Source organism: Uranotaenia lowii, chromosome 2 (assembly GCF_029784155.1).
Source record: "Uranotaenia lowii strain MFRU-FL chromosome 2, ASM2978415v1, whole genome shotgun sequence".
NCBI lineage: Eukaryota > Metazoa > Arthropoda > Insecta > Diptera > Culicidae > Uranotaenia > Uranotaenia lowii.
Window position 1 is genome coordinate 323,542,532 of NC_073692.1, and position 22,460 is coordinate 323,564,991.

Genomic DNA, 22,460 nt, shown 5'->3' on the forward strand with positions numbered 1-22,460 from the left:
CCCTTCCTTTATTCCCAATTCTATCATCCCACTGCAAGAAAGGAATTGTTTGACGTAAAAAAATTTCTCGTATTAAAATATTATCCCATGCCAAATTTGGATTTATTTGCGTTGTAAATTCTTGAGTTATGCATAAACTTGAAAGAAAGTACCATCCCCCTTCCGTTCTCCTCATTGAATGGAGGGGTGAGAACATAATATTCATAAAAGTGTTTTTTGTTCTCAAATACTTTTTGATACCAAATTTTATTTCATTTGCTCTATTAATTCTCGAGTTATGCAAAAAAATTGTATGGAAGCCCCCTTTTCCCCCTTTTTATCTTTCCATTGAAAAAAGGTGGCTTCAATTTATAATAGAAACATTTCTCGTATCCAAATACCCTCACAAGCCAAATATGGTTCAATTTGCTCGATCAGCTCTCCAGTTATACTGAAAATTGTAAGGGAGACCTCTTCTCCCCCTTTTCATCCACCTTTTTGAAGGTGTGCGTGTGAGGGATACGAAATATTCATAGAAGCATTTCTCGTACCCAAATATCATTCAATGCCAAATTTAATTCCGTTTGTTGTTATAGTTCTTGTGTTATGCAATAAAAATTTTATGAAACTTCCCTCCCTCTTTCCTTTCTCTCCGCTGGAAGAAGCAAGGGGTCTCAAACAATCATTAGAACATGTCGCGTTCCCAAACATCCGCCCATGCCAAATTTGGTTCCGTTTGCTTGATTAGTTTTTGAGTTATGTAGAAAATTAAAAAGAGGGCCCCTCCCCCCATTATATCTCCCTACTGGAAAGAGGGAGGGGTCTCAAATAATTATTGAAATATTATTCGCATCCAAATACCTTCCCATGCCAAATTTGGTTCCATTTGCTTTATTAGTTTTTGAGTTATGTAAAAAAAAAATAAAAGAGGCCCCTCCCCCTTTCAACTGCAGGGAGGGAGGGGCCTCAAACAATCATTGAAATATTTTTCATATCAAAACACCTTCCCATGCCAAATTTGGTTCCAATATCTTGATTAGTTTTCGAGTTATATGAAAAATTGTAAGGTAGCCCCCCTCCCCCCTTCCTATCACCCCACTGAGAGGAGGGAGGGGTACCTAATATTCATTGAAATATTCCCCGTTCCCAAATACCACCTCATGCCAAATTTGATACCATTTGCTTGATGGGTTCTCGAGTTATGCAAAAAATTGTCTTTTATTTGGGAGGCCCCTCCCCCCGTTCCTGTAAGGGGGAGGGGTCCCAAACCAGAATAGGAACCTTCCCCGGCCTCCAATACCCCCACCTGCCAAGTTTCACGTAAATCGGTTCAGTAGTTTCCGAGTCTATAGGGAACAGACAGAAAGACAGACAGACAGACAGACAGACAGACAGACAGACAGACAGACAGACAGAAATTCATTTTTATATATATATAGATACCATTTTGGAATCATCTTCTAGTTTTGTTGATGTCTGAAAATTGATGAAAGACATATTTCTCAAAAAAAAGGATGGCGTTTTTGAACAAATATCGTGATCATCTCAGTTTAAATAATGAAACCTCGCTATGACAGCTAAATATTGGTTGATTTGAACATTCAATCCAAATTAAAAAAAATTTGGTTTCCGGTGTCATGAATAAAATATAATGGATTTTTTTTTCAAAAGTCATTGATTTATTTTACAGAATAATGAGCTTACTGGGTTGATGATAATTTTATCTTTAAAAACATGAAAATGAATGAAAACTAACTAAAGTTGATTTTTTTTATATATTTTCATCACAAAGAACCGCGAAAAACATACAAAAAAGCAAAAAATAAAAGCCGACATGCCTCAGATTTGGTTGAGTATGAGTAAAATTGTATGATTTATTACTAGAATTAGTCACGCAATCAGTCTCTACTCTGCTTATTTATCACAATTAGTTGGAATTGAATGTTTGTCAAACGATGTTTCCATTTTTTTAAGATAGGCCAAAACACTAACGAAGACAAAATTTCAGCTCAATTTGATTCGGGGCTGTCTCAAAAAGCATAAAGTAACGATTTTTAACCGTCAAAAATCACCTAGGAGGGGGAGGGGCAGAGAAATCGGAAGAAACGGAATTTAATTTTGTGACCAAATGATTAAAAAATGCATGAAGTTTGGATGAAAAAATATTGGATGAGAATTGACTTTCTGACACATAGAAAATTAGCTGAATTTTATGAAAAAATCTAATATGGTCAAATTCCAATTTTGACAGAATTTTTGCTTGGAATTTCATTTTTTTTTCATTTTTCAACATAACTTCACAAACTGAAAATAGGCGCAAAGATAAAAAATCCAACGAATATTTTTTGACATTTTGTAATTGAAGGACTGGACGACGGTTGAAAAAAAAAACATCATATTCCCAACGCCAAGATATTATTCCTCATTTGTTTTCCAAGATAGCAAAAAACCATGTTTAAGAAAATTGTTACAATTGCTAAAAAATTGAAAATTAATTTAAAGATACCTTTTTACTCTTTTCCCTAAATTTCTGTATTATCTTATTTGTTTGTTTATGGAGATTTAAAACTATGTTAAAAGGTTTTAGTAATCGATTATCAATGTGTGTTCTTTGTATAAACATAAACTAACCACTTTTAGAATACACCTTGACAGCTCCGTGTTCCTAATTGGTAACAGTTATTTGCGTGACTTCTTAAGCTTTTGATGTTTCACTTGGAAACGTCAATCATTCCAAAATTAACTTCTAAGCCTGCCAAATTTATGGATACATTCTCTGGAGCTGACACTTCAAAAGAGATCGATCAACACTGTACCAGTATTCCATGCCTAAGGGTAACCACAGCTCAGTCTCCCAGAATCATTCTCATAGCTGCGAAACGCACTAATTGCTCGCGTCCCATTCATTTACAAACCATTTAAACCACACCATCATCCTATCCCAAGAACAAGAAAGCGACCCACTCGAATGTACAAAGTTAGAATGGCCAAAAGAACTGCATTCAATCAATCCCCCGTGGAGTCATCAAATTAACATAAACCCCCCGCCACGTGTGGGTCGTCGTTATTGTGCGTGGTTATGACTGACTGGAGCTCCAAAGTCGCTTAGCTATCGATAATTGGAATCTACGCTTCCAATATCGGTGTCATCGTTTCCTAATTACAGTTCCAGGAATCGTTCAGAAACACCAAAAACAACATTCTCACTTACCAAGAACAATTAAGTCGAACCGTAAGATATGAATGCTGTTCAGAGATGGTTTGGGTAAAATATAAATAAACCTTTCGAAAAGGAGGATAAACAGCTAAAGGAAGGATGATTTTAACACGTTCGTCGCCACGTCACCCATATATGGGTGACGGCTCTCTTAAGTAAGGTTGCCGCTCAGTTCTGCCACGCGTTGTAAATCTGAAGCTCTCTCGCTTCACTTTCATGCTCTGAGATTTTTTTTGGGCGACGAACGTGTTAATGAAGAAAAAACAGGACTCATATTGACTAACAAGTGATGGATTATTCAACCTTAATCATTAAAAATATCGATATGTTGATAAATTGCTGACTTGCTTTCGAGTTTCTTAAGTACAAAAACGAAAATGATAAATTTTTCATTGTGTCAAATATTAGACAGAATTTTGAAGTTACGTTTACATGAGTAAATTTAAACTTTTTTGTGTTTGGAAAAATTGAATATTTTGTTCTGAAAAAGCAACAACTTTTTTTTTGTTTCTTTTGTGGATCCAAGCTTGATCATTGTTTTTGTGTTAATTTATAAATTCTCTGAATTTTTTTTTAGTTGGACAACTTTGTCCATGACCATAACTACGTATCTTATTAGACAAATAAGATATTAGATGTTGAATGGGGCAGGTCTTTTGGCATTGAAAAACAATAATTTCAATTGATATCACTGTTGGGTGCCAAGCTAGATAATGCATGACTACTTTTCATGCAATATTTTGCGAGGTACCAGCAGTGATATCAATTGAATTTATTGTTTTTCAATGACAAAAGACATACCCCTGTTAAATACCTCATAACTTTGTTGGTTTATAAGATACGAAGTAACGGTCTTGGACAAAGTTGTTTAGCAAAAAATTTCCTTAAGAGAATTTATAAATTTGCACAAAAACTATGAGCAGGCTTGATTCCACAGGAGAACCAAAAATTATGTAGGGTTTACAGTACAAAATAATCAATTTCTCCATACAAACCATAAAATTTAGGATTAACTTATGTTAACGTTACATAAACCATGTATGAGTTTCAAACCAAAACGAAGATTTTAAGAACCCAGGGTTTCAGAGATTCAAAAATGACCCCAATTCGACTTAGTTTAGTAAAATATACCTAACTAAAATTGTGAATTGAGGTTAAAAAAATCACACTTCAACACAAGCGTTAGCCTTACCATGATGTTCGAGGCAGTCCTGACTTTCTTCGTAAAACCCTACTCTTTCCAAGATTAAATTTCGCGAAACATTTGTAGAATAATCAGCCAAAGATTAATTGCCCTCGGATGCCCACTTGTGTTCACGAAAATTCATCATTCAAACAGGCAACAGGCAACAATCAACATTTTTCATTCTGGCTCCATATTTTCGGATCATCATTTTTCCCCTCAAAGTTCGCACCGCTCATTAAGCTGCACTCGGCTGGCGGTATCTTCAAAACTTCGGAATGCTTCATGAACCGTGTGCGTAGTTTGGTTGCTTTTATGGGTGTGTGCTTTACCGATTTGGGTTTGATTTGCTGATTTAATATGTTTTTTTTTTCTCGCTCCTCTACTGTTTACCTTCTTATTAACCAAGCGGGAAGCTTCGGTTAAATAAATAAAGCAAAGAGGTTGGCCCCAATGGATGGCAGGAAAAAAAATTAAACCAAGAAAAAACCTTTCAAAAACTGTTATACTTTTGGTTCGGGCTCGGTTGATAAAGCTGTACAAATAAATAACACAAATTAAATGTTTGGAACTTGAACTGTCAAGTTTGTTTATTGCTTGTTCATTGCTCAGCAACGGGTTTGGTAAAATAACTGTGTGTCTTGTTACTTGATTCAGATAAAATTGTTCAATTAAATCCAAATCAATTAGCTTATTATGAAATGCGTAGAATTCTATGAAGAGAATAATCGAAATTCGACATTCTATATATCAGAAACCCCTGAACAAAATTTTTCAAATTGAGCATCTTTGAGTAATGGAAAATGTATTGTTAAATTTTGTCGAATAAAGTTAAATCATTATTCAGAACATTCGAGTTATGCATCGAAGGTTAGCACATTCTTGGTGAGCTTCAAAACAACATATCTCGTAGGAGATACATACATTGTAACATTGTAATTTTCGAAATATTTAAGGTGTCCGGTTTACCCGACCATTTATGGAAAGTGTAACTTGTTTTAGATTGCCTTTAAAATAGTCTTAATGACTAATTCCAATGGTTAATGCTATAGCCAAACAACCTAAACTGTCCATCTGCATTAAAAATACGCCAAAAAAAGCAATATCTAATTTCCTATCGCGATTCTATCTTAGGGTGTTCGTTAGACATCCCTGAATTTGTATGGAAAATTCAAAAACTGTTAAATGTTATGCGCTGCAGGCTAAAATGGATCCTAGGCTTAGTACAAGATCTCATTCATTCATTTATTGTGTCCATCCTTCTTTATTTTGTGATGGGAAAGGGAGGGATATGAAAACGTTTTTATTTTGTTTCCATCAAACATATGCAATTCGGTTGCGCTAGGAAGTAGCTAATGCCGGTGGTCTCAAATCTTCACCGCTGGCGTACACATCTTATGCCAATGACGTTGAAATATTGAGTATCATGATTGGAGTAAAGGCTGAATTTTTGGTGTATGTACACAACCAAAAGGAATTTTACATTATAAATGAATTTTTCTTCTATTTTTTTTAATTTGTTTTTTATAAGGACTACTCTTTTCATAAACTACTGCCACCCAAACCGCAAATTTGTTTAGAAATTAAATACACGGGAATTTTCACGTACACTAAATTTTTGATGCATCCAATCGATTCTACGTGAGTCTTGTGGTTAATACTTTATTTAAAGACTGACTCACGAATTTCACGTAAAATCTATTATGATGACTTAAAACCCGTTATGAGTAATTTTTGCCAGCAATTCCTATAAGAAAAGAAAATGGCACCAGTCATCCAATTTTGATAACAGATGTAAAAAATTGTGTATAGGACGATGTGTTTTTTTTTGGCGATTTCGCGTTTATGATAATTCAAATAATGATCAAGGTTTTCGCTCAATAAACTTAAAATTCACCTCAAGCACGTAATATTGATCTGTTTCAATTTTTTTAAATGCATTTTTAAAGCACTACTCGCATATAAACTCGATCTCTAAAGCTAAATGATTACTACTGGCAAAAAGACTATGACCATGGCCATGACCATGGGGGGTTTTGGAGATTATCACCCTCCACCCTCCCAAGGAGGGTTTCTCACTTGTTGAGAGTATTATTAAGTCACGAATATTGAATTTCAAAAGTAAGTCTTCAAAAAGTTTAATGTACTCCTAAAGTAAGACTAAGCTTGTCAGATTACCCATATTCAGTACAGTTTTTTCACTTTACTTGCAAAATTAAACAAAAGTTTGATTGCGAATCTGGCGCTTAAAACGTGATTTTAACATATTTTGTCACAATAAACAATATCAACTTTTTGGAAGCCTTAAATATGATTCTTAATCGGCTGATTTGTTTAGATTGAAAATATCCGTTTTTTAAGTGTTTTTCTTCTTGATTAGAATGGGATGATTTCAAAATTTCTTCGATAATAATTCGATAAAATCGATTCTGGAAAAAACAGTATGTATGGTTTATGCAAGATTTTATCATAAAATAGTCCAGATACTTGCGGAAAAATTTCTAGTAAGTACTCAGGTTATTGTTTTTGATTATCAGTTCGGATCATCATCATAAGAATCCTGATTCGAATCTTGGTTTTGTTTTACAAACTAAAATAAGATGGATTTTTAAAATTCAATGCTCCAAATTTCGGAAATTGAAAAGAAAATATTTAAAATACAAAGCATTTTTAAGATTAAGACTTGAACTTTTATCCCCAATTCATTTGCAGAATCGAAACATAAACAAGTTTCATGAGTCCAGAATTGAAAAATCTGTAACAATTTCATCACTCGAAATTTTTGTTCAAATTCGCAAGTTCGAATATTTTGAAAAAAATTATAATGAAACCCATAAATTCAAAATCAAGTAAGAGAGTTTTGGTTGGGGGTTCTGATCAAATTTCACTGTTTTGTTTTTAAATCCTAAAAAATCTAATCTGGAATTTTAATTCGAATTTTTAGTTAATGCTCAAAATGCAGACTAGGAACAAAAATTCACATTTTCATATGTGATGAAAGAAATTAGAGAAACATGAACTATCAAAGAACGAAAGAACATAAGCCGTAAATATCATGAAAAACGCGCCGTTGTACCGAAGCGGAGATTGCAGGTTCAAGTCCTGTCGGTGAGCCGTTGTATCTTTTTCGAAATTTTCATGATATTTACGGCTTATGTTCTTTCGTTCTTTGATAGTTCATGTTTCTCTAATTTCTTTCATCACATATGAAAATGTGATCATTTTCAGGTACAAAGATGTACCAAGCGATTTCATAACATCAGTATTGATTTCAACAGAGCAACACCTCCCTGTGTAACTGGTCTGCTCGGAACCTTGAGCGGCACTGATTGCTTCTTCATCTGACCGTAAGTTGCGGCAAACCCGAAGCAATCGACCATGTGCTCGTTCGGCTAAAATCCCGAGTCGATGGGTGGGGTTAGAGAAACAAGAGAGATCAATAGAGGGAAAGATCACATGCGGGATATACATGGTGTTTCGATAGAAGGTCCAGCAGTTGATCGGCAGAGCTCGATTGCTCGTGTTCGCCGGTTCCATCACGTTCACCGTGGTGGAATTGGCTAACGCGCCGTTGTACCGAAGCGGAGATTGCAGGTTCAAGTCCTGTCGGTGAGCCGTTGTATCTTTTTCGAAATTTTCATGATATTTACGGCTTATGTTCTTTCGTTCTTTGATAGTTCATGTTTCTCTAATTTCTTTCATCACATATGAAAATGTGATCATTTTCAGGTACAAAGATGTACCAGTATTGATTTCAACAAAAATTCAAAATTAATTCATTTTCAGATTCAGCTCAAATTTATAATCAAAATAAAATATCAATACAAGAATTCCATTCTGGATTAAAATTAAAGGAGATCGCATTTTCATAACGTTGATTCCTGATTGAATGTCTATTTTTAAATGCAATCATGCAGAGTCATTCTAGAAACACAAACCTGGTGAAAATCACAAACATAGAATAAGATCTGGGTTCATTTCAAAGAACGTGTTTTTTGAAAAAAAAAATTAAACTTGATTTACAGGGGTTATTATTTGAAATATAAAATTATTATCGATGATATTTGTTGATTAAAAATGACTTGTATTTAATCACCAGGTGGAATTCAGCTGAAAATGTTATTTAAAATTTTACATTGAACATAATTTTAATTGCAGATTCTTAAAAAAGGTAAGATCAAAATGCTAAAACTTTATGCGAGTTTACAAGTGTAGAAAATTATCCTTATTTGAACCGTAAACCTTATTTGTCACTCTTATTTCTAAAAAATTGATACATTTTCACCAATACTAAAATCGATTATGCTTGTGGTTGAAAATAATAAACTTGTTGATTGAAGTAAAATCAAGAAGTTTTTTTTCATAGGATGTCTCCAAAATATTATTTTTTAAATTTTTTTTTGTTTCAATTATGGTCGATTTTACTGCTTTGTGTGATTCGCAACTTTTATCAACGATGCATTTGGCGGACGGTCATGAAAAAACCTATCCGGTAAAACTGCACAGCAAAAAATCTGAGCTTTTCACTTCATGTAAAACTTGATTTGATGTAAAATTTGGAAATATGTCTTGTACTTTAAATCATGGAAAAATCCCTTAAAAAATGTATATTTTATCGCAGTTTTCTCATTCGAATCAATTCGTTGCAATTTTAAATGACTTTTGCATGAAACAATGTATGGATTCAAAAACGTTGCTGTCCCGCACAGGGTGTCTTATTGTTTGCCAATTTTAAAAAAATATCAAAAAGTGAAATCCTTCTAAAATTGAACATCAAAAAAACAAATTATGTTCAATTGCTTTTTTTTTGTATATAAAAAACTTAAAATAGTATATGAATCGAAAAAAAAATGTAGACTTTATTGAATAGAAATGATATTTTGTTCTAAACTTTTCATCTTGCCCCTAATTCTAAATATTTTTTTTATATAAATAAAACCGATAAGGTTGATATTGAATCTAACAATTTGACATTAATGGCACAAAGAGTATTTAAACCTTTGGTTTAAAAACAATATTAAAGACTACCATATCCTTAATTTGTTGTTACAAAAATTTCAGTACAATAAAGCTTTAATGCCATGGATAAACGTTTAAACTTGTTAATTAAAATAATAAGGATAATGGATTGTTAAACGAGTGAAGCATTTTGAATTGTACAAACAAATTTTACCAATAAATTTATACATACAAATGACAAGTTTCATTACCCCTTCATCACATTTCTATCATTTTGCACAGGACATTCGATGTACTACGAACAAATAACAAGTGATTCTATTCAATAAAACATTCTAGATAAACTTAGTTCAGCCTATTTTGAAAAGCAATGATAAATTGTTTTCAAAATCATCTATACAAAACGTTTTGACGAAACTAAAAAGAATATTAAGATAAACCATGTAGCAGATTCGTGTAATAAACAAACGCCATACGATCGACCGGTAAGCAGCAAGTTCGATTTTATGCGCTGTTTTAAATCTGGAACTCATGGATTTCGAGGAAACATAAACATTATGTTTATCTATTAAATCATTATCAAGCTTGTAACTCTCCTTTCGTTACGCCCGCTCAGTCACAAGAGATTCCCCAAGATTCCCAGGGTCGGCTCAAGCTTGCCGTAATTAAGAAAGTGATAAGAGGAGGTAGAAATCACACTTAGTTACCGAATTTTATGATTTTTATTCGGCACTTCAATCCCTAACATGCCCTAACGTCCCTAGCTAAGGTTGAACATGACGAACTTACTTTTTATGTGTGTGGTGTCAGTATCTGGGCCCGCCGCTACCGATGATCGTCTGCTTGGAACACCCGAGGTACCGATCGGAGGGTTTGGGGTCTGCTTGGATTCGCTCGGATCCAGGACCGGATCCTTCAGTCGGACTCCGAAACCACGAGGCAGTCGGAACTTTGGATTCGAGCTTCTTGTCTGCGATTTGATGACCACGTCTTCGGAGCCCGGATTTCACGGTTCGGCCACCAATGGGGGATCCTACACCGTCTTCCGGTGCGTCTGACCGCGGGGCCGTCGGAGCGGATGTTGTTGTGTCGCTCTATGTCGGAACTTCCAACCACGAGGTATGCTAGAGCGTATGTTGTTGGACGCTCTTTTGGGATTTCCGAAAATGAGGTATTCCACCTCAGCCTTCTGCTGGACCAGAGTTCGGTTTCGTGCTTTTCCTGGTAGAAATTTTACGCTACCACAGGATTAAGCACAAGCTTTTTGTAAAAGAGGCCACTAAAAATAACTAGGCACTCCCGGAACTACGCTTAGTTCGAAGCTAAGATTTCCGAACAAACACTTTTTTGGAACGTAAGTGTTGCTTCTGTGCTGGTCCGAAACGAAGTGGAAGATCCAGCGGAAGTCTCCTTTTTCCAACTCCGTTTTTCCATTTTTTGATGAACTTTTACCATAGGGCAATATTATACCACTTTGGTAAAGTTCTGTGGTGTTTTGTGGAGAGTGTGGTGTTGTTGCTACTGTCTACAAAACCTAGCAGTGTATTGTATTTTTAAATTTGAAAAAGACGTTGTGCCGCAACCTATTTTTAACTTTTTCTATCTTCTGATATATTTGGATTTTTATTTTTATTTGTTTTATTTTTAGTAAATTTTTGATTGCGTTTTTAGTTTGTTGGTTGGCTTTTTGATCTTAAAACTACCCTAATTAGCTAAATCGGTCGAAGTGTGATTTTAACCTTATGTTTAATTATAAATTTTAAGAAAATTGAGAAATTTCAAATAAACGAGGGAACGTACAAATATGGACGGTTACACTACCCCACGGCGAAGGAGAAAAAAATTGTGGAAGCAATTTTTTTCATAGGGAGACTTTCAAATTTCCACCGTAGTACCGCACCTGTACCACTCTATTAGAAACCTCCAATCAATCTTCAAACAACACTTCACTTCAAGTTTAGCAAAGCCAGTTAATTTTTTTTTGGCTAGATATTAATTAAACTAATTCAAATAAATAAACGAAGAAGAACAACTATATACAGCTCTTTGACAAAACAAAACTGTACGTAACTGCACATTAATAAATAATGGGATAAGATAACAAATGAATAAATATTTGGAAAACGTAAATAAATAACAAAAGAATGATTTTCTTTTCACCATTGATCAGATGGTTGAAAATTTCAAAATGAAAATCTAAAGAAAAATCGCGCGAGGTGCATTTTAGTATTGGAGGGTATACTCCATTTTGTTTTTGCTTCCAATATTTTTTTTTTAATTATTATTAGAAGAGATTTTGTTTTTTTAGAAACATAATAAATATCGATTCGATCTTCAAATAATCCAAATTACTTCGAGGGAAATAAGACAGTATCATTTTTTTTAAAAGTTGGCCAAATGATCATTAATGTTAATTTATTGTCATTATTTTTCAATTCATTCGGCATCATAAAGCAAGCAAATCAAATAAATACTGTTCTCAGCTGAGTGACGTCATTTCATTTATTTTTCATATTCAAAGATGGAACGAAGAACAAAACTGCTCGAATTTTTGTTTAACCGCGTTCATAATACAAAATGTGTTTTTTAACTATATTATGTTCAGCAAAATGATGAATAAGAAGAACAAAAGCATTGTTTTGTATGGAAAATAATAAATGTGTGAATATGTTTTCTCTTTCAAAGGTACCTTTAGTAAACTGCAATCTATCTGCACATGCAGGTCTGCATTGCTTGCACATCTCGATCAAGAGGAAGCTGCTCGAATACGAAGAGATAATTGGTGTTGAGAAACGGTTTTGAACAATGCCAAAACTCTGTCGTTGAAACTCCATCTAGATCAACGATGCACTTTTCGATCCTTTTTCGAAATTGAACTAAGCCCGGAGGTCTCCTGCAGAAAACACTCCCAGACTTTTCCCTTTTTCGTCTCCCACCTCGTATGCACATGTCCCTTTTTTCGCGATTATAACACACGGCTCGTACACTTCACCCAACTTGGCATTGAAATTTCCCGCAGCAGACGATTGTTTAAACGTTCGTTTAAACACTCGCTGGCCAACTGAGAAGGTTGGAGCATATCGCTTATGCCGCAGGTCATACCTACGCTTAGTACTCTCGTGAGCTTTCTGTAAGAATTCGGTAACCCTATCGTATACTTTCCGGTTTACTACTCGCATTCTAGTAATTCTCTCTTCTTCAGAAAGAGTATCTCGATCTTGAAAACGATGTTCACTACCTGATGTTATTATCTCATGACCGAAGATCACATAATAGGGAGTATACTTAGTAGTTGTGTGAACAGTATTGTTCAACACAAACTCTACTTCGGAGATTCGAGAATCCCACACTCGCTGGTTTTCCCTAACGTAACTCCTTATCATCGCGTTTATTGTGCGATTCAGTCGCTCTGTTGGGTTCGCTTGTGAACGATGTCTGGCACTTGCCCAGTGTTTTACCTCGTACTTAGCGAGGAACTGTTGGAATTCTTTCGATTGGAAAATGGAGGCGTTGTCCGATATCAGAAACTGGGGAACCGAAAGACGTCGAAACCAAAACTGTTCCAGAAGCTCACAAACGCTACTCGAAGAAATTTTTCGAACCGGAATCAAGTGACAATATTTGGAAAATACATCCATTAAGACCAATAAATGTGCATTGCCTTTGGAACTTCTTGGTAGTGATTGGATGTAGTCGATTGTGAGTATCTGAAACGGTTTTGTCGTGACTCTTTGGTTTCCCATTTCTGGAACAACGGATATGGTGGAATGTTTGATTCTTTTACAGGTTTCACAGTTCAAGACGTGCTTTTTAATGTCAGACGCCATGCGAGGCCAGTAGAAGCCCTTTTTGATTTTTTCTACGGTTTTTTCGTACCCCACATGAAACGAATTATCGTGTTCTTGTGCTAGGATTTCCTTTCGCTTTTCCGTTGGCACGCATAACTTCCATTCAAAAGCATAGTCGAGAACGTCGGACTGGGCCGATACAAATTTGTACAAAAGATCATTATCGATCTTAAAGTCAGGAAATTTTTCCGGGTTTTCTTTTACCGAGGCAAACAACTTTGAATGCCAGTCCCGATTTTCGACAAGTTCCGAGACTTCCATAGACCTGGACAAAGCGTCCGGAACTATGTTATCCTTTCCTTTTCTGTGTTTGATGAGCATGTCATACTGTTGCAGTTGTATGCTCCATCGTGATAATCGGGATGAGGTTCGCCATTTAGATCTCATTATAAAGGTGAGAGCGGAAGAGTCAGTCACTAAGGTGAATCGAGTCCCTTCGATGTAACATCTGAACTTATCGATACACCTCAGTGCTGCTAATCCCTCTTTCTCGGCGGCATGATAATGAAGCTCAGCACCTTTGAGCTTCTCCGAGTGATAGGCAATTACCTTTTCATCCCCATTATGCACTTGGGTCAATACTCCTGCAACAGCATGATCGCTGGCATCTGTCTGTACAGTGAATGGCAAATTGTAGTCGGGATTTGCCATCACTGGTGCGCTGATAAGCCTTTCTTTTATGCGCCGAAATGCCTGATCCGCTTCAGCCGACCACTCTACCTTCTTAGGGCGATTCCTAAGAAGGTCTGTTAGTGGTGCGGTAAGTGCACTAAATTGAGCAATAAATCGCCGGTAATAATTGCACATACCAATAAATCTTCTTAATGCACGAACAGATTTGGGTACCTCATAAGTCACGATCGCATTAACACGATCTGGGTTAGGTCTCAAACCGTCTGTTGATAGGATATACCCTAAGTAGGGCAATTCAGGTACTCAAAATCTAGACTTTTCTAAGTTTATTCTAAGATTGGCCCTTTTGAATCTTTTTGCTAGCTCTCGTAACATATTTGCATGCTCTTCGAACGTTCGACTCACGACAACTATGTCGTCCAAATATACAAATATGTGGGGTTCGAGCTCCCCGAATCCTAGCGTGATGTCCATGAGCTTTGAGAGACTAGAGGGACTGTTTGAAAGACCGAAAGGAAGGCAAGTGTATTGATACAGTCCTCTCCCAGGGACGGAAAAAGCTGTATACTGACGTGATTTGGGGTTTAGTGGGATTTGTAAAAAAGCTTGGCTGAGATCGACCGTTGAAATGTAGCGAAACGAGCCGAGACGACTAAGGATCCGGTCTTGATGGGGAAGCGGGTACGCGTCGCGTTTAGTCCGTTCGTTGAGCTTCCTCGCATCAAGACACAGACGAATAGCATCTACGTCTCGTTTTGCCACAGGAACAACTGGCAGTGCCCACAAAGATTGTGAGCGCTCAACAATGCCATCGCGAATCATATCGTCTAACGCTGTGTTTATTTTTCGCTGCGTGTCTGGACTCCACGGGTATGGATTCTTGCGGATTGGAGGCAGACTTTGAAACTCATCGGCTATCTCTATTGTATGGGTGAGCAGGCTAGTGCGACCTATATCACCAGGTTTTGGAGTTAAAAATAGATTTTTAATGTCTTCCAGTTCGGACAGTTCTTCGGGACTCAATTTGAGCTCTTCCTCCATCGGCTCGACCGAGTCATCCATTGTTTCGATGAATGTTTCGCGAAGCGATGGGTAGATCCCAAATTGATCCCAGAAGGACATGCCGAGATAACACTGTCGGTTTAGTGACGGTGCAACCACGAAACTAACAAGTTTAGTTGTTCCGTTAAAATTAACGGGTATTTCAACTTCTCCTAATACCTGAACTGGGCTACCTTCTGCTGTAATTTAAAGTCAAATCAGTAGATGACAAGTTGATGTTAAGATTGGAAATTATTTTATGGGCGCCTTTTCCTAAAATGTTTTTATTTGAACCACTATCTAATAAGGCAATGAGCTTAATCCCGAGCAACTCGATTTTCACATAAGGTCTGTTGTCATAACGCTGTGGGTGGAGAAAAATTGTATTAACCTCCTGCTCACGTTGTGGATGGCAACAGACTTCATGGTAACCAAGTTGGCTTAGGATAGCTGTTGTGTGTTCGATTTCTGACTGAGGACTTTCGAGAAGTGACGCTTGACCACCCCGCCTCATTGGGTAGTCTTGGTCACGTTTTTTGTTGGGCAGTAGGGACAATCTGTTCCGAAAAAGCCGGGAAAACCACATGCTTCGCAAAACGTCAATCGTTTTTCCTTACACTGATTGTGATTGTGACCGTAATTATGGCAATTCAGACAAGTACCCTCCTTCGGTGGGAGGTAACTTTTCACGATTCGTTCCAGGGGAGTCAAAACTCGACTGGGCCCTGGCTTCGGGTTATCAGATTTCCCAATTTGGTCTGATCTGTTATCAGGTTGGATGGGTTTAGTAAACTGAAGTTTGTGTTTCGGCTGATGGTCGTTGGAGCTGTTCCTCGGATTTGGGTACCGTTCTGAGTTCCTGAACTCTCTTTGAGATTTCTCCCCTGACTTCCACTGTCTATTGTTAGTGGACCTACTATTAGATACGATTTCGTTAACCTGCCGATCGGAGACTCGATCACGTTCTGGCCTCACATACCACTGCCAGTTGATGGAATCAAAGCTCTTCCCGAATTCCCTCATACTGTTTACTGTAGTGATATTTGCGGATAGCATGGCGCTCTTGTACTCCGAGCGGAGGTTACGAAATAGAATCTGGAACTTTTTGTGCTCGTCGAGCTGGATAGACATGTTTCGGAATATGCGAGACATTTCCAAGTAGTAATCTTGGAAACGCTCTTTTGAGCCTTGTTTACGTAAGTGTGCCTGTCTCTCATATTGGTAGTCAAGATCAGCTGGTAAAAATTCCCTCTTGAGTTCTGAAACAACTGCTGACCAGGATTGCAACTCGTTATGGGCATTGACCTCCATATACCAGGTACGAGCTTTGCCTGTGAAAAAGTGATACGCGGAAAAATAAAGTTCGTTTTCGGAAAATCCCTCAGATCTAGCGGTAAACTCTACCTCTCTAAGGAATTCGTTAAGACGTCGACCATTGTCGTTACCGTCGTATTTAATATTCCATTTATGGATCGGATATCTTTTTCCCGCGGGTTCGTGAATCTGTGAATTGTAGCTTAATTTATCATCAACTTTAGCGGATTTCACCACATCTATATTCTGGTTAGTACTCTTTTGATTTTTCGAATCATCCCGGTTAAGTGTATTCAAATTATTCGAAGCATATTCTTTTTCTAACCAACCTAAAATTTCTTTATAATTGGACTTAGGCCCAGTTGGGCTAGATAAACTAGACTCCTGTATCGATTCTGTGGGGTTTTTACGATTTTGTGTGGAAATTTGTTTTTCATTATTTAAAGCGACAATTGGTTTTTGAACACGATCTGCTTCGAGACGTTCCATACGCGATAATACATTTTCGAGCAGTGCTTTTAGTTTCGAATTCTCTGTACGTAATCGGTGCATTTCTTGATCAACAGACGGATCAAAGGAACCACCAACTGCTCCGCCCACTTCTTCTTCTTCCTCGCAGTGAGATGGAGTTTGTTCTACATGATCTTCTTCTCGCTCATCATTATTTTCTTCTAGGATTTCTGAACAATTTGTGGGATTTTGAGTATCAATGGGTTCGTTTTGATTAATTGAATTCGAAGATTCATTACGCATGCGGATTAAAGTGTCATTTATGCTGTCGTTCTCGGCTCTTCGAACTGCCGGAAAAGGTGAAACTAATGAAAAATAATTGTTTAACAGTTTAACGCAAAGACTTGCTGTTTCGGAAATATTAGACAGCTCGAATTCATCTCCCGTATGCGGTTTCAATCTCAAAACTCGAAAAAGATAATGCAGAAGACGCGATTTGTATTTCTGATCAGGAACTTTTTTGTTCCGTCCCGGTTCTAGAAAATTTGTGATTTCTGTGATTTTCGAGTCGCACAATTGCAACTCTTCTTGAACTGAGTTCCAACACGCTACATATTCGATATCGGATTGACCGTCTATTTTTTCTTGTTTTAATGCATTTCTGCAGTTTCGCTCTTGCGAAGATCGAGAGTCACCTACAAAAGCGATGCGGCGAATGATCAACTCGTGGATCAATTCATCGTCGCTGAGATGTGATACATTCATTGTGAAATACTGTGGAATGATGTTTTCCATTGTGAATTTTTTTTTATGAACAGTAAAAAGATGCTTTTTTTTTAAAATGAATTTAATTAACTTGGAAAATGAAAAATTTGCTGATTCTAATTTAGAAAAATTTGATTTGCTTGTTGATTATATTGATCTGGATCTATTTTTGTAGTTTTGCACCATATAATCGAACGCGAGATCGAATCGTTGAACTATAATAGAAGTTTTTCTTCGAAGGTGAGGTTGACTTTTACCTCGTGCTTTTACATTTAACACAAAAAACTTTCCATTACATGAAGTTCACGTCAAGATTTTTGGTAACTAAACATGGATTTCTCAGAAACACCGATGAAAACGATGGTCTTAATCGTTCTCCCCCCTCAGTTATCTTAAAAACAGGGAAGCTGTTTTTCACGTTAGTCGCCAAAATGTAACTCTCCTTTCGTTACGCCCGCTCAGTCACAAGAGATTCCCCAAGATTCCCAGGGTCGGCTCAAGCTTGCCGTAATTAAGAAAGTGATAAGAGGAGGTAGAAATCACACTTAGTTACCGAATTTTATGATTTTTATTCGGCACTTCAATCCCTAACATGCCCTAACGTCCCTAGCTAAGGTTGAACATGACGAACTTACTTTTTATGTGTGTGGTGTCAGTGTCTGGGCCCGCCGCTACCGATGATCGTCTGCTTGGAACACCCGAGGTACCGATCGGAGGGTTTGGGGTCTGCTTGGATTCGCTCGGATCCAGGACCGGATCCTTCAGTCGGACTCCGAAACCACGAGGCCGTCGGAACTTTGGATTCGAGCTTCTTGTCTGCGATTTGATGACCACGTCTTCGGAGCCCGGATTTCACGGTTCGGCCACCAATGGGGGATCCCACACCGTCTTCCGGTGCGTCTGACCGCGGGGCCGTCGGAGCGGATGTTGTTGTGTCGCTCTATGTCGGAACTTCCAACCACGAGGTATGCTAGAGCGTATGTTGTTGGACGCTCTTTTGGGATTTCCGAAAATGAGGTGTTCCACCTCAGCCTTCTGCTGGACCAGAGTTCGGTTTCGTGCTTTTCCTGGTAGAAATTTTACGCTACCACAGGATTAAGCACAAGCTTTTTGTAAAAGAGGCCACTAAAAATAACTAGGCACTCCCGGAACTACGCTTAGTTCGAAGCTAAGATTTCCGAACAAACACTTTTTTGGAACGTAAGTGTTGCTTCTGTGCTGGTCCGAAACGAAGTGGAAGATCCAGCGGAAGTCTCCTTTTTCCAACTCCGTTTTTCCATTTTTTGATGAACTTTTACCATAGGGCAATATTATACCACTTTGGTAAAGTTCTGTGGTGTTTTGTGGAGAGTGTGGTGTTGTTGCTACTGTCTACAAAACCTAGCAGTGTATTGTATTTTTAAATTTGAAAAAGACGTTGTGCCGCAACCTATTTTTAACTTTTTCTATCTTCTGATATATTTGGATTTTTATTTTTATTTGTTTTATTTTTAGTAAATTTTTGATTGCGTTTTTAGTTTGTTGGTTGGCTTTTTGATCTTAAAACTACCCTAATTAGCTAAATCGGTCGAAGTGTGATTTTAACCTTATGTTTAATTATAAATTTTAAGAAAATTGAGAAATTTCAAATAAACGAGGGAACGTACAAATATGGACGGTTACAAGCTTTGTTATAAGGCTGATGGCTGATTCGAAAACTAAAAAGGAGCAATGAGCTGGAACGGTTTCATTGTTATGGGCATCTTAATTCACAGTGGCATTTTTTTTCTGTTCAGGAATTTGCATTACGTCATAAGTCAAGTGAATTTAGTATCAATAACTTCTTCCAATTATTTGAAGATTAAAACATGTAAAAGTGCAAGAGTATTTACTGCTGTGTGTGTTCGCTGTTTACTCTTGGGCTTGAACTCACGGACATCAGCTCAGAAGTCAATTGTCAAGTCAACTGAGATATACCACAACCCAAACAACCAAAAGTCCCATAAAATAGGCACAAAAAAGCTTATTCAGCCCCATAATTAAGGTTTAATTTTTTATTGATACTTCCAAGTACCAAAACAAGTCTTTAAGATCTTCTATTCAGCTTCCAAAAAATTGCACCCTTGGCATCGGTTCATATCACTTTCTCTTGATTATTTAATTTGTTCAGTACATGGGACCGCCATGATGCCAAGGTCCGGATTCCAAACTCGACAAATTGCTCAAATGCTTCTTTCCTGCATTTCCTACATATACCGCATCAGAATAGTCACTCAAGTACCAAACTACTTATTGAAAAAAAACTTGCCCGGCTTGGGAATCGAACCCCGACCTTCGTGGTGAGAATCGAACACGCCTAGATATTGTTCTAAATTAAACTAAAACTCGAAGTGGTGATGTGATTTTGAAAGCACCACAATACACTTTCCATGACTTAGTAAATCCCGTCTTGAGCACTTTTGTGTCTATAATGTGGCTAAAGTCCCACACAACGTACATATAAAATACTTTTGCAACTTTCGAGTTCGTTAATGAGTACATACAGTTCACTCATGGGAATTAATGGGCAAAATAAGTCACATACAACGTACATGATAATCACTTTTGCAACTTTAAAGTTCATTGATGAGTACAAAAAGTTTACTCAAAGAAATTGGGCAGTTGATTTTTTTTTTGTCAACCAATATGTAACTTTCAAAGTCTTAATTCAAGTAAATATGAGAGTTTTGTTTGCTTTGAAAGTCCCCGTATTTTTTCACGCTTCATGAAAAGTTTTGGCATCTTCTATAACGTGTTTTACAAAAGTTATGATTCGAAAAAATATTAACTTTTAATGTAAAATAACATTTATGGGAGAGTGGGGAATCATGGGCCACTATTTTTCGATGTTCCATAACTTCTTTATTTTAAAAGATAAAATGAAAATAAAAAATTGTATGGTTTTCTCCATTTTCAAGGTACCATAAGATTTTTTTTAAAATTTTTAATAAATTATTTTCCCCAAATTCTGACTGTTTGAAAAAAGGATTTTGAAAAATGGTGGGGAATCGTGGGCCACCAATTCCAAATTGACCAAATAACATGCAAAGATTATGAATTGACCCAAAACTGTGATTTCCTAATTCATTTCGTTATTTTAAAGCAATTTCAGATGATGAAATAAAAAAGAGAGCTTTGTATGATCGAATAGATTCCAAAACCTGGCTCGCGAACGTTTTGACCAAATTCCTTATACAGGATGGACAAAATATTTTTCATAACACTTCATTAGGCATAACAAAACTTTACAGATAGGAAAAACGTATTTTAAGTTCTGAATGTGCATAAAAACATAAAAATATAGGTGATTCAAGATGTGTGGCCCACGATTCCCCACAAGCTTTGATTTGCAAATTGGTTGCGTTTGTGTGACTTATTGATGTTTCATCAAAAATTCCTATTCCACGTGAAAGATCATGAAAAAACTAAAGTCATAAGCGTATGAGCATATTTTTGTTATGCAGTTTAGGTTCCCCACCGATGAAATTAGCGGGTGTTTTTTTTATTATATAAGTAAATTTTTCTAACTTTTTTAGCTTGATAAATAAAAGAAGCATATGATGCGTATTTAAGTCAACAACATATAAAAATATATGCTCACGCAAAGTGACGACAATGACAGTTGGTTTGAGATTTTTATTTCAACACACATCTGAGATATTAAAAGTGACCCACGTTTCCCCATGGCCCACGATACCCCACTCTCCCCTACCTGAACAATTAAATAGTACGTACACTTATTTTCACAATTTTTAAGTCGGATAAACTTTCGTTTACTAACCGACTCAGATGGTGTACTGGGTAAGAAATACGAATGGTTAGCTGAGATTAGATGTTCATGCAGTGAGTGATGCAGTGAGTGATGCAGTGAGTTCATTTCTCACCATTATCTCATTGGATGCAAATTCCATAAAATGTTTTTCTTGTTTCACGTGAATGTAGTGATCATGTATTATTTGGCTTGGGAGCTTGAGTTCATACCAGTAGTGCTTTTCCAAACATTTCATCTTTGACACAGTACACTTTTCAGCGTATTTTCGGCACAGTGATTTACTATACAGGCATTGGATTTTCGCAACCTTTTCTATGGGTGTAAGATTGGAATGTAAATTCACACACAGGGGTTTTTAGGGACGGACAATTGATTCCAGTTGTCAAATTTTACATAAGGGGTCGTTCAGATTAGCGGTTTGCAGTTTTGCGATTTTGACGTTATTATGAATCGGATTAATATGAGATATTGCTGATCGGGATTTTAAGAGACGGTCTATTCCAACTATCACATTTTGCGTAAGGTGTCAAAAATAGTGGTCGTCCATTTTCACAATTCGTAGTTTTGTTATGTTATGTTGGCAAAATTGTGCATCAAATGGGAATGAACAATTAAAAATCGATGTTTTAAGTGACGGAAATGGATTGGTATGAACATTTGAACACTTGAATTTCAGTGGAAGATCAATCAAGCCAAAATGTTGAATCATGAGTCAAATGTCCAGTTTTGGATTATAGTTCAACGAAAGAGTCCGTTCATATTGGCTATCCGTCGTTTTTGCTATTTAAACTTTTCCCATTTTTACAGTTGCTAGCGAAATCAAGTTCGTACAGGATTAGCTAGGGGTCTATTTAACTTAAAATACAAAGCAGTTTCAGTAAAAAGACAAAGAACACATTGACGATGAATTTCTTGGCGATCGTATTTTGGTTTTTCCTAAATGAAAATGTTGCAACGCACACAAGGGTTAAACAAGTATTAATTAAAAAAAATCTTTGTGAGGTTGGATACGCCTATAATCAATGTTTCTTTTTGCTAATCTTACTTACGTGATGTGTTTGCCTAATTTTCAATAATTATTTTTCTCTATCGAAAAAATGCACCAAATTGTACTCTTTCTCGATATTTGTAGACGTTTCATTTACGTGGTTTTTATTTCAAAACCAAACTTAGGTAATGAGTAAATATTAAAGTTGAAAGGCTTAATATCAACAAATTGTTTTCCTAGTCAAATTTCCATCGAAATCGATTCACTTTTCCACGTTCAGGCTTACACCCACG

At 36.6% G+C, this 22,460-nt stretch overlaps 1 protein-coding gene across 1 annotated transcript in view; it reads right to left on the reverse strand.

The window, feature by feature from the left end:
- LOC129749844 (uncharacterized) overlaps nt 1-22,460 on the reverse strand; it is a 324,747-nt gene that overhangs the window by 292,397 nt on the left and 9,890 nt on the right. The gene's annotated exons all lie outside the window — the stretch shown is intronic.